We start from the raw sequence: 12,353 nt of genomic DNA, 5'->3' as shown, positions 1-12,353 counted from the left end.
AAAAAGGTGTGCATTATTCAGGAACACACATTTTCAATAACTTGCCAGCAGCCATAAAAAGCTTAACAACCAATGAAATTCAGTTTAAGAGAAGCCTAAAGGATTTATTGGTGGCCAACTCCTTCTACTCCATTGATGAATTTCTTAGTAAAACCAACTGATTTGTATATAAGTACAACATAACTTCTGCACAATTTCAGTGCAGTAATGTGTTCACTGAAAATTTGTGTGTGTGTGTGTGTGTGTGTGTGTGTGTTTGTGTGTGTGTGTGTGTGTGTAAGTATAATCTAACTTCTGCACCATTTCAGTGCAGTAATGTGTTCATTGTAAATAAGTATTACAGTAGTTGTATTACATGTTTATTACCTTATAAATAAATAAAAAACTTTTTTATTTTAAATTCAGTGCATTAGTATTTGTAAAATGACTCTTAGTGTTCATTAAAAAATGACGATCATTCCACTTGGGACCTGTGGAATGGTACATTAGCTTATTTGTTTTAGTTATAAATATTTGTCATGTATTGTTGTTTTTCTGACATGTTCCACATCCTGGAGGACCTCCTCACTACGGATCAATTGGAATGAAAGTAAATCTAATCTAATCTAATCTAAAAAACATATCAGTGGCCATGATGCAATTGTGGCAGTAATGGTTGCCAAAGAACAAAGGACAACTAAAATAAGCAGAAAGGTATACACATATTCAGTAAACTAGATAAAAATCAGTAGTGCTGTGTCTCAACAAGGAACTTGAAACTTCAGCACAGAGCAGGAGTACGTAGAGGAACCACGGCTCAAGTTTAAAGAAACAGAGACTAGCGAATAATAGGTGTAGTATTACAGGTAGAGAGATGCTGAATGAAACACATTTGGCTGTCAAGAAAGTAATGTGTGAAGCCTTCAGTGACTACTGTAGCAGAATAGAGTCAAAGGATCTTTCACAAAACCCAAAGAAATCTTGGTCACATGTAAAGACTGTTAGTGGCACCAAAGTAAGTGTCCAGTCCATAGCAAATGAGACAGGGGCTGAAACTGAGGGTAGCAAAGCAAAAGCTGAAATGCTTAACTCTGTTTTCAAATGTTCCTTTACAAAGGAAAACACAGGAGAATTGCCCCAATTTAATCCTCAATCCAGTGAAAAGGTGAGGCAATTAAGTATTAGTGTCTGTGGCATTAAGAAACAGCTGAAATCATTAAAATTGAACAAATCTCCAGGGCTGATGGAATCCTTGTCAGATTCTGTATTTACCTAATAGCATCAAAAGTCTGACAGATAGCCATATAGCATTTAAAAGGAAATTAAAAGAATTTCTTAATGGCAACTCCTTTTACTCATTAGATGAATTTTTGGATATAGTAAGTGGGTAATTTCCCAACCCCACAAACTAAAAATAAAAAAAATATAAAAAAAATTAAAAATATTGAGTGTCATGTAATATTTTGTCTAATGTAATATCTTGTATAGACACCTTTTATTAACCTGACATGTTCCACATCATTACGAAGTGTTGTATTCATGATCTATGGAACAAGTACTAATCTAATCTAATCTAATCTAATCTAATTTGTGGCTGAGTTAGTTCTTCTTCTAACTATGATCTATCGTAGATAAATCAAACAAAAAAAACATCTATTTGCTGTAGCATCTTAGATCATATTCTGAGCTCAAACATAATGAGGTGTCTCGAACAGAATGACCTCCTCCATGCCAACAAGTATGGATTCGAAAAACTTCAATCACATTAAAACTGATTCATACTTCTATCACATGACATACTGTTATCCCATGACATACTCCAAGATTTGGAACAAGGCAGTTAGGTTGTTGGAATATTTCTTGATTCTGAAAAGCCATTGACTCAGTACCACACCCATGCTTATTGTCAAAGGTATGATCACATCGGGTATCAAGTGAAATTTGTGAATGGATTGAGGATTTTTTGGTCAGGAGGGAGCAACATGTTATCTCAGATGGAAAGTCATTGTCAGATACAGCATATGTCTCAGTACCATTCCTATGCTTATTGTCAAAGGTAGGATCATATGGAGCATCAAGTGAAATTCATGGGTGGATGTTATCTTGGATGGAGAGGCTTTGTCAAATGTAGAAATAACTTCAGGTGTGCACAAGGGAAAGGTGTTGGAATACTTTCTTTTCAAAATGGCATAAATATTCAGTCAGATTTTGATAAGATTTGAAAGTGTGCAAAGATTGGCAACTGGCTTTAAATGTTTACAAATGTAAATCGTGAACTGCACAAAGTGAAAATCATAGTATCATGTGTCTATAATATCACTCTTAGAATCAGCCAAGTCAAATGAATACTCAGGTTTAACACTATGTAGGGATATGGAATGGATTGATCACATAGCCTCAGTTGTGGGTAAAGCAGGTGGTAGACTTTGGTTTATTGGTAGAGTACTGGGGAAGTGAAATCAGTCTACAAAGGCGATTGCTTACAAATCACTCATGCAACCCATTCTAGAATATTGCTCAAGTATGTGGGACCCATACCAAGTAGGAGTAACAAGAAACATTGAATGTACAACCTCTGACAATAAATTTTGGTGAATAGTCCTGTAACATCGATGTAGATGAACTGTGAACTACAGTTAACTTACTGTCCTTTGAAATAGTCATCTCCCATAACTATGCACCACTGTGCTCTGTGATACATCTCTTAGAAACTTTGTACTAAGTCTTCCTTTGGAATGGTGTTCAAAAGCCTCATCACATTTGGTTGTATGTCAGGAATATTGTCAAATCTCTTTGCTTTCAAAGCAAGTTTGGGTTGAGGGAATAGAAAGAAGGCTGGAGGATTGAGACCCAGCAAGTATTGTGGATGTTCAAGTGGCACTACTCCTTTATTGCCAGGAACTGTTCCATGATATTGGCTGTGTGTGGGTGAGTATTGTCATGAACAAAAAATCAAGAACCTTGTTGTGTGCTGGGGTTGTTCCCTGTGTAGACGTTGCATGTAACAGGTTGAAATTTCAACATACTGTGCAGTGTTCCAGTGTCATTCCCTCAGGTAGAAATTCCTTGCAGATAATGCCTTGACAATCAAAAAAGGTGATGAGCATTGGTTTGATGTGTGATTTTTTGGCTCTGACATTTTTCTGACAAGTTGATGTCAAAGAATGCCATTTCATGCTTTGCCATTTCATTTCAGGATCATACTGGAGACACCAGGTTTCATCCCCAGTGACAATACCATTCAAGAAATTGAATGTCACATCCACTGTTTTTACAAAATCCTGTGAAGCCTCTAAACATGCCTGCTTCTTATCATCAGTCAAGTGATGTGGCACAAGATGACAACACATTTTCGCCTACCCAACTCCTGGGTAAGAATTTGTCGCACAGATTCACGGCTCATCTGCAGTTCATCCACTACCATGCACACAGTTAATCGACAGTCATTCGTGATTAATGTCCTCATTTTCTCAGTGTTTTTGTCACTGATGGCTGTCGCTGGTTGTCCGCTACAGGGATTGTCAGAAAAACTTTCCCAGCCTCCTCGAAAATGGGTGAACCAGTCATACTCCCACTTCATGAACAGTGCTTGATCTCCATAAACATACCAGCATTGTATGCATTTCTTGCCAAGCTTAAAACAAAATTTTAAATTGATCCTTTGCTCGTTCATTATCTGTTCTCAGTTAAGAACCGATGCACTACACAAGCACTTCATCAGACAGGTCTAACATGTAACACACACGATGCTCAACTGAGCTACGTTGGGGGCAGGTTGTCAACACCGGGCACTATGCAGGTGCAACATTGTGAGTCACCAGTGTTGCCTGATCGATCGTTCTGACTTCATTCACCAAACTTTATTGTCAGAGCTTGTATATACAGAAGGGTAGCGGGAATGGTCATGGGTGTGTTTGCTGATGGGAGTGTCTCACAGAGGTACTGATAAACTGAACTGGCAGACTCATGAAGATTGATGGAAACTGTCCTGAGAAAGGCTGCTAATAAAGTTTCAAGAACTGCCTTTAAATGATGACTCTAGACATATACTACAACAGCCTGTGTGTCACTCACATAGGGGTTGTGAGGACAAGAGTAGAATAACCAATGCACCGAGACATTCAAACAATCAGTCTTCCCACACTCCAGTCTTGGAACAGGAAGAAACACTAATGATGTGAAAGAAGTATTTTATTGTTGTTGTTGTGGTCTTCAGTCCTGAGACTGGTTTGATGCAGCTCTCCATGCTACTCTATCCTGTGCAAGCTTCTTCATCTCCCAGTACCTACTGCAATCTACATCCTTCTGAATCTGCTTAGTGGTCTCCCTCTACGATTTTTACCCTCCACGCTGCCCTCCAATACTAAATTGGTGATCCCTTCATTCCTCAGAACATGTCCTACCAACCAATCTCTTCTTCTGGTCAAGTTGTGCCACAAACTTCTCTTCTCCCCAATCCTATTCAATACTTCCTCATTAGTTATGTGATCTACCCATCTAATCTTCAGCATTCTTCTGTAGCACACATTTCGAAAGCTTCTATTCTCTTCTTGTCCAAACTATTTACCGTCCATGTTTCACTTCCATACATGGCTACACTCCATACAAATACTTTCAGAAATGACTTCCTGACACTTAAATCTATACTCGATGTTAACAAATTTCTCTTCTTCAGAAACGCTTTCCTTGCCATTGCCAGACTACATTTTATATCCTCTCTACTTTGACCATCATCAGTTATTTTGCTCCCCAAATAGCAAAACTCCTTTATTACTTTAAGTGTCTCATTCCCTACTCTAATTCTCTCAGCATCACCCGACTTAATTCGACTACATTCCATTATCCTCGTTTTGCTTTTGTTGATGTTCATCTTATATCCTCCTTTCAAGACACTGTCCATTCCGTTCAACTGCTCTTCCAAGTCCTTTGCTGTCTCTGACAGAATTACAATGTCATCGGCGAACCTCAAAGTTTTTATTTCTTCTCCATGGATTTTAATACCTACTCCGAGTTTTTCTTTTGTTTCCTTTACTGCTTGCTCAATATACAGATTGAATAACATTGGGGAGAGGCTACAACCCTGTCTTACTCCCTTCCCAGCCACTGCTTCCCTTTCATGTCCCTCGACTCTTATAACTGCCATCCGGTTTCTGTACAAATTGTAAATAGCCTTTCGCTCCCTGTATTTTACCCCTGCCACCTTCAGAATTTGAAAGAGAGTATTCCAGTCAACATTGTCAAAAGCTTTCTCTAAGTCTACAAATGCTAGAAACGTAGGTTTGCTTTTCCTTATTCTTTCTTCTAAGATAAGTCGTAAGATCAGTATTGCCTCACGCGTTCCAGAATTTCTACGGAATCCAAACTGATCTTCCCCGAGGTCGGCTTCTACTAGTTTTTCCATTCGTCTGTAAAGAATTTGTGTTAGTATTTTGCAACTGTGGCTTATTAAACTGATTGTTCGGTACTTTTCACATCTGTCAACGCCTGCTTTCTTTGGGATTGGAATTATTATATTCTTCTTGAAGTCTGTGGGTATTTCGCCTGTTTCATACATCTTGCTCACCAGATGATAGAGTTTTGTCAGGACTGGCTCTCCCAAGGCCGTCAGTAGTTCCAATGGAATGTTGTCTACTCCGGGGGCCTTGTTTCGACTCAGGTCTTTCAGTGCTCTGTCAAACTCTACACGCAGTATCATATCTCCCATTTCATCTTCATCTACATCCTCTTCCATTTCCATAATATTGTCCTCAAGTACAACGCTCTTGTATAGACCCTCTATATACGCCTTCCACCTTTCTGCTTTCCCTTCTTTGCTTAGAACTGGGTTTCCATCTGAGCTCTTGATATTCATACAAGTGATTCTCTTATCTCCAAAGGTCTCTTTAATTTTCCTGTAGGCAGTATCTATCTTACCCTTAGTGAGATAAGCCTCTACATCCTTACATTTGTCCTCTAGGCATCCCTGCTTAGCCATTTTGCACTTCCTGTCGATCTCATTTTTGAGACGTTTGTTTTCCTTTTTGCCTGCTTCATTTACTGCATTTTTATATTTTCTCCTTTCATCAATTAAATTCAATATTTCTTCTGTTACCCAAGGATTTCTACTAGCCCTCGTCTTTTTACCTACTTGATCCTCTGCTGCCTTCACTATTTCATCTCTCAAAGCTACCCATTCTTCTTCTACTGTATTTCTTTCCCCCATTCCTGTCAATTGTTCCCTTATGCTCTCCCTGAAACTCTGTACAACCTCTGGTTCTTTCAGTTTATCCAGTTCCCATCTCTTTAAATTCCCACCTTTTTGCAGTTTCTTCAGTTTTAATCTACAGGTCATAACCAATAGATTATGGTCAGAGTCCACATCTGCCCCTGGAAATGTCTTACAATTTAAAACCTGGTTCCTAAATCTCTGTCTTACCATTATATAATCTATCTGATACCTTTTAGTATCTCCAGGGTTCTTCCATGTATACAACCTTCTTTCATGATTCTTAAATCAAGTATTTTCTTGTGCTCCATAATTTTCATTGTTATCAGTGGGATATATTGGTGATACGGTGTCCATTTTCGACATGTAATTGTAGGAGGTGTCTTGAAAGTACAAAACTGTGAATATCACATGTTTATTGGCACATATTTGCCAAGCTGACTTCTGGTATTTCCTTTAAGATGACTAAAATCATGTATGTCAAATTAATTCTCTTCAAAAACATAGATCCTAACACTTCACATAAGATTTAAATGTTGTTGTTGTGTTAAGTGCACCAAAACTCATGGGTGTGTGTTGCTATTTTGAGGATTTATGGACATTCAGTACCATGAAAAAGTATAAAGTGGCAGAGCATCAGCAATACTCTATACTCATGGTGTATACGATTTTGGCAGTAGTATCCTTGATTTAAAAAATCTTCCCCTCAAATTTCACTGTATATGTACATGAATAAACAAATATTTTTGAGAATTTCTGGAAATTAGGAGTGTTGTGTATAACATATTTTGTAATAAATTGGCATTTGGTAATTACAGTTATTGTAGCAATTATTATAAGTATGAATTCTTAGATTTAGTTTTTTCTTTCAATGAAAGTGCATATCATCTGCATTTATCATAAACCCCAGGTATTTTTGAGTTTGTTATGTTAATTCATTAGTGATCATATCAGGGACTCAGAACATCTTAACTGCAAAATTTCTCTTGTCATAACAGAAATCATTTTAGCAGCATCAGGGACTCCGTAAATCTTAATTACAAAATTTCCCTTGTCTTAACAGAAATTGTTTTGTGAGTGTTGAGCAGTTTAGTTTGTAAAGAGAACTTGCAATCCTTGTAGCTTAACAGATCCAAGAACTGAAAGAGAACAAGCAAGTGTGTTTACTGTTCTGTACAACATTGCACAAACCACACCACTGTGAATAGCTGTACTCAGACAAAGAATAAATGAGCTGCTGTTCATAAGCAGCTTGTAAATCACCTCGACTACTCAAACGGTAGCTTCTGTGAATGGGTGTCTTGGGTTTCCTACTTAGAGATGTATGTACCTCAGATACTAAAGGTACCTCAAAATACTTTTGTCCCTTGTAGATACTGCCTCCTCTACAGGAAGTACCAGACCTATCACCACCTGTCATCACCTTGACTGTGAGTGGAACATCAGAGTTAGATTTAGGTGCTCTGTACAGGGGGCTCAGGGACACACAACCGACAAAGTGACAATGCTGTCTTCTTCCGAAACTGAAACTGAGCCAGTGGGACACACTATACCTGTTTGGAAACATGCTGAATCCTGTATCAAAGGAAGGTAACCACAAAATAGAGGGGTCTATTCATCAGCAGCAGCTTGAACTTATTGCAAATAATGGTACTCCTTAGGGAAGTTGCATCTAGGGAGTGGATCACCTTGTACACTCGGTGTGTATGCTGGAATACCTCATTCAATATGTGAAGGGACTGTTCCAGAGGCCATTGAGAGAACAAGATGCATCCAACTTCAGATTGTGGTTCAGATTGCAACAAAATGTTTATGTCATCTGGGGGCTAAGATAGTACTTGGATTATTCAAGTGACTGTCATAGAAAGTATAGGAGATAAGCCTTGTTCATGGAATTTCCATGAAGCTTGCAATCTGCAGCTTTGTCTCCAGAAATAATCATGGCCATCCACTTCTGAGTCAAGTGGGATGCTTGAAACAGAAACTTTGATGGCTCTATAACTAGCCAACTTCCTAGACTAGTGCCACAGGTCTGAGGACTATAGAATATGTCCAAATGGGTCAAATGTGCACTACACACAACAGGTTGCTACTCAGGTAGCTGACTGTTTGTAGGATGTACACAATAGTTTTTTAGACTGACAATTCTCCATACAGTTCAGGTAATGAAAACTTTGTGAGGCGAAGAAGTACACTCAAGTCCAGAAAAAAGACAGAGCACCTCAAATGACTAGAGACAGGATTTTCATATTCATTAGTGTGTTCTACAGAAAGAAAAGCATTTCAGTCAACTTGGCTCACCAAGTGTCCTGTTGCCTACTAGGCACAAGGTCTGCCAAAGACCCAGATAACTTGTTCCAAAGGTGATAGAACCAATGCTTATAAGGCACAAATGGCATCCTGTGATTCAGCCATCCATGCTGCATTCACCAGGTTCCAAAGTTCATTTGTGGTGATTGGCATTGGGTCACAGCACTGCACTCATTGTTTTACCATATCCCACACAGCTTTGATTGGTGACAAGTCGGGTGGGTGGGCCAGAGCAAAAGGCTGACATCCTGTGACATCAAGGAGGCACATGTTCATGCAGCAACATATGGTCATGCATTGTATTGCTGAAAATTGGCATCTGGGGTGTTGTGCAGAAAGGGTATGGCTAAGAGTCACAGGCTGTCATTCATGTAGGTCACACTGCTCACAGTGCCCTGGACATGCACCAACTGTGATTTATGCTTGCACCTAATAGCACCCCACACCACAGGGCCTTGAGTTGGTGCTGTATCTCTTGTCCGAATGCAGTCACTATGGTTCTGCTCCGCCTGTCTGTGGTGAACCAAAATGCAGCCATCATTTTCAAACAAACACAACCTTGATTCATCTGAAAACACTACATAATGCCATTTCTATCCCCAGTGATGTCATTCCATACACAATTGTTGTCTATCATGTTTCTGCACATTTGTCAAAGGTAGAAAGAGAAATGGATGATGCACATGCAACCTATTCCTTAATAAACAGCAAAAGACTGTCAGCCCTGATAGTGTGTGATGTGTTACTCTGTTCCACTGCTGCACCAGAGTGAGGAGGATGCAAATCTGTCCAGCAGTGCCATTCAAATGAGGTGTCGATCTTCTCAGCGGGTGGTCTGGATGGTGCAAGCTGACCCATCTCATCGTTTTCTATGGCCTTCTGTGAACCATTTGGCACACACCCATTGCTCTGCTGAAATGCTTCATCCAATGCAAACAGCTGTTTCCCAGATGGGTGCATCATATTCTCTCATGCCAATAATGTGCTCCCTTTTAAAACTCACTGATTTGATGGTATGGTTCACACATACATTCTGAGGCATCCTACATATCTTCTCAAGTCACACTGATCCATTACCTTCTGTTTATAGTGACTAGAGCCATAGGCACATTTTACTGGTAGGTGGTGTTGTGCTGAAATATTGACATTGACCTCAAACCCCTGGGCTGACATGATTCAAACGCTATTCATTTCTGCAGAACATACTAATTTACATGTTCTGTAAATATGAACATCCTCTCTAGTTATTCTAGGTGTTCTATATTTTTTGACATGAATGTACTAGCATAAGGTCTAAAGAAATGCCCCCCACAGATGAGAGTATTAAAATCTTAGTGATCAGCTGCGAAACTATTTGCCAGGGTTTGAAACACTATTAAAAAGCAGTGAAGCTCACATGATACTATGTACACAAAGCTGGATAAAATCCAAAATTGATAGCACTGAGGTCTTTGGAGTAAATCTGAGTTATATCAAAGGAAACACACTGATTTGATGGTACAGTTCACACATACACTGTGAGGCATCCTGCATATCTTCTCAAGTCACGCTGATCCACTACCTTCTGTTTATAGTGACTAGAGCCACAGGCACATTTTACTGGTAGGTGGTGTAGTGCTGAAATATTGACATTGACCTCAAACACCTGGGCTGACATGATTCAAACCCAATTCATTTCTGCAGAACATTTTAAGCTGGATATAGACTGGGAGACTCAAACGTTCATAATGGGTGGCAGGGACAAAGAATCCAGCGAAATTTTTTTAAGTGCTTCGTCTGAAAACTACCTTGAGCAGTTAAACAGAGAACCGACTTGTGGTGATAACATATTAGACCTTCTGGTGACAAACAGACCCGAACTATTTGAAACAGTTAACTCAGAACAGGGAATCAGTGATCATAAAGCGGTTACTGCATCGATGATTTCAGCTGTAAATAGAAATATTAAAAAAGGTAGGAAGATTTTTCTGTTTAGCAAAAGTGACAAAAAGCGGATTCCAGAGTACCTGACGGCTCAACGCAAAAGTTTTGTCTCAAGTACAGATAGTGTTGAGGATCAGTGGACAAAGTTCAAAACCATCGTACAATATGCGTTAGATGAGTATGTGCCAAGCAAGATTGTAAGAGATGGAAAAGAGCCACTGTGGTACAACAACCGAGTTAGAAAACTGCTGCGGAAGCAAAGGGAACTTCACAGCAAACATAAACATAGCCAAAGCCTTGCAGACAAACAAAAATTATGCGAAGCAATAAGTAGTGTGAGGAGGGCTATGCGAGAGGCATTCAATGAATTCCAAAGTAAAGTTTTATGTACTGGCTTGGCAGAAAATCCTAAGAAATTTTGGTCTTATGTCAAAGTGGTAGGTGGATCGAAACAAAATGTCCAGACACTCTGTGACCAAAATGGTACTGAAATGAAGGATGACAGACTAAAGGCCGAAATACTAAATGTCTTTTTCCAAAGCTGTTTCACAGAGGAAGACTGCACTGTAGTTTCTTCTCTAGATTGTCACACAGATGACAAAATGGTAGATATCAAAATAGATGACAGAGGGATAGAGAAACAATTAAAATCACTCCAAAGAGGAAAGGCTGCTGGACCTGATGGGATACCAGTTTGATTTTACACAGAGTACGCGAAGGAACTTGCCCCCCTTCTTGCAGCAGTGTAACGTAGGTCTGTAGAAGAGCATAGTGTTCCAAAGATTGGAAAAGGGCACAGGTCATCCCCATTTTCAAGAAGGGACGTCGAACAGATGTGCAGAACTATAGACCTATATCTCTAACGTCGATCAGTTGTAGAGTTTTGGAACACATATGTTCAAGTATAATGATTTTTCTGGAGACTGGAAATCTACTCTGCAGGAATCAGCATGGGTTTCAAAAAAGATGATCATGTGAAACCCAGCTCATGCTATTCGTCCATGAGACTCAGAGGGCCATAGACACAGGTTCCCAGGTAGATGCTGTGTTTCTTGACTTCCGCAAGGCGTTCGATACTGTTCCCCACAGTCGTTTAATGAACAAAGAAAGAGCATATTGACTATCAGACCAATTGTGTGATTGGATTGAAGAGTTCCTAGATAACAGAATGCAGCACATCATTCTCAGTGGAGAGAAGTCTTCTGAAGTAAGAGTGATTTCAGGTGTGCCGCAGGGGAGTGTCGTAGGACCATTGCTATTCACAATATGCATAAATAACCTTGTGGATGACATCGGAAGTTAACTGAGGCTTTTTGCAGATGATGCTGTGGTATATTGAGAGGTTGTAACAATGGAAAATTGTACTGAAATACAGGAGGATCTGCAGCGAATTGACGCATGGTGCAGGGAATGGCAATTGAATCTCAATGTAGACAAGTGTAATGTGCTGCGAATACATAGAAAGAGAGATCCCTTATCATTTAGCTACAATATAGCAGGTCAGCATCTGGAAGCAGTTAATTCCATAAATTATCTGGGAGTACGCATTAGGAGTGATTTAAAATGTAATGATCATATAAAGTTGATTGTCGGTAAAGCAGATGCCAGACTGAGATTCATTGCTAAGGAAAGGAAATGCAATCTGAAAACAAAGGAAGTAGGTTACAGTGCACTTGTTCGCCCACTGCTTGAATACTGCTCAACAGTGTGGGATCTGTACCAAATAGGGTTGGTAGAAGAGATAGAGACGATCCAACAGAGAGCAGTGCGCTTCGTTACAGGTTCATTTAGTAATTGCAAAACCATTACAGAGATGATAGATAAACTCCAGTGGAAGACTCTGCAGGAGAGACGCTCAGTAGCTCAATATGGGCTTTTGTTGAAGTTTCAAGAACATACCTTCACTGAGGAGTCAAGTTGTATATTGCTCCCTCCT

General features: G+C 39.5%; 1 protein-coding gene across 2 annotated transcripts in view; it reads left to right on the top strand.

Moving 5' to 3' along the window:
- LOC126162652 (probable multidrug resistance-associated protein lethal(2)03659) overlaps positions 1-12,353 on the top strand; it is a 481,199-nt gene that overhangs the window by 293,697 nt on the left and 175,149 nt on the right. The gene's annotated exons all lie outside the window — the stretch shown is intronic.

This window comes from Schistocerca cancellata, chromosome 2, assembly GCF_023864275.1.
Source record: "Schistocerca cancellata isolate TAMUIC-IGC-003103 chromosome 2, iqSchCanc2.1, whole genome shotgun sequence".
Lineage (NCBI taxonomy): Eukaryota > Metazoa > Arthropoda > Insecta > Orthoptera > Acrididae > Schistocerca > Schistocerca cancellata.
The sequence above is the reverse complement of the archived record's forward strand: the minus strand, read 5'-3'. Positions and strand labels throughout refer to the sequence as shown.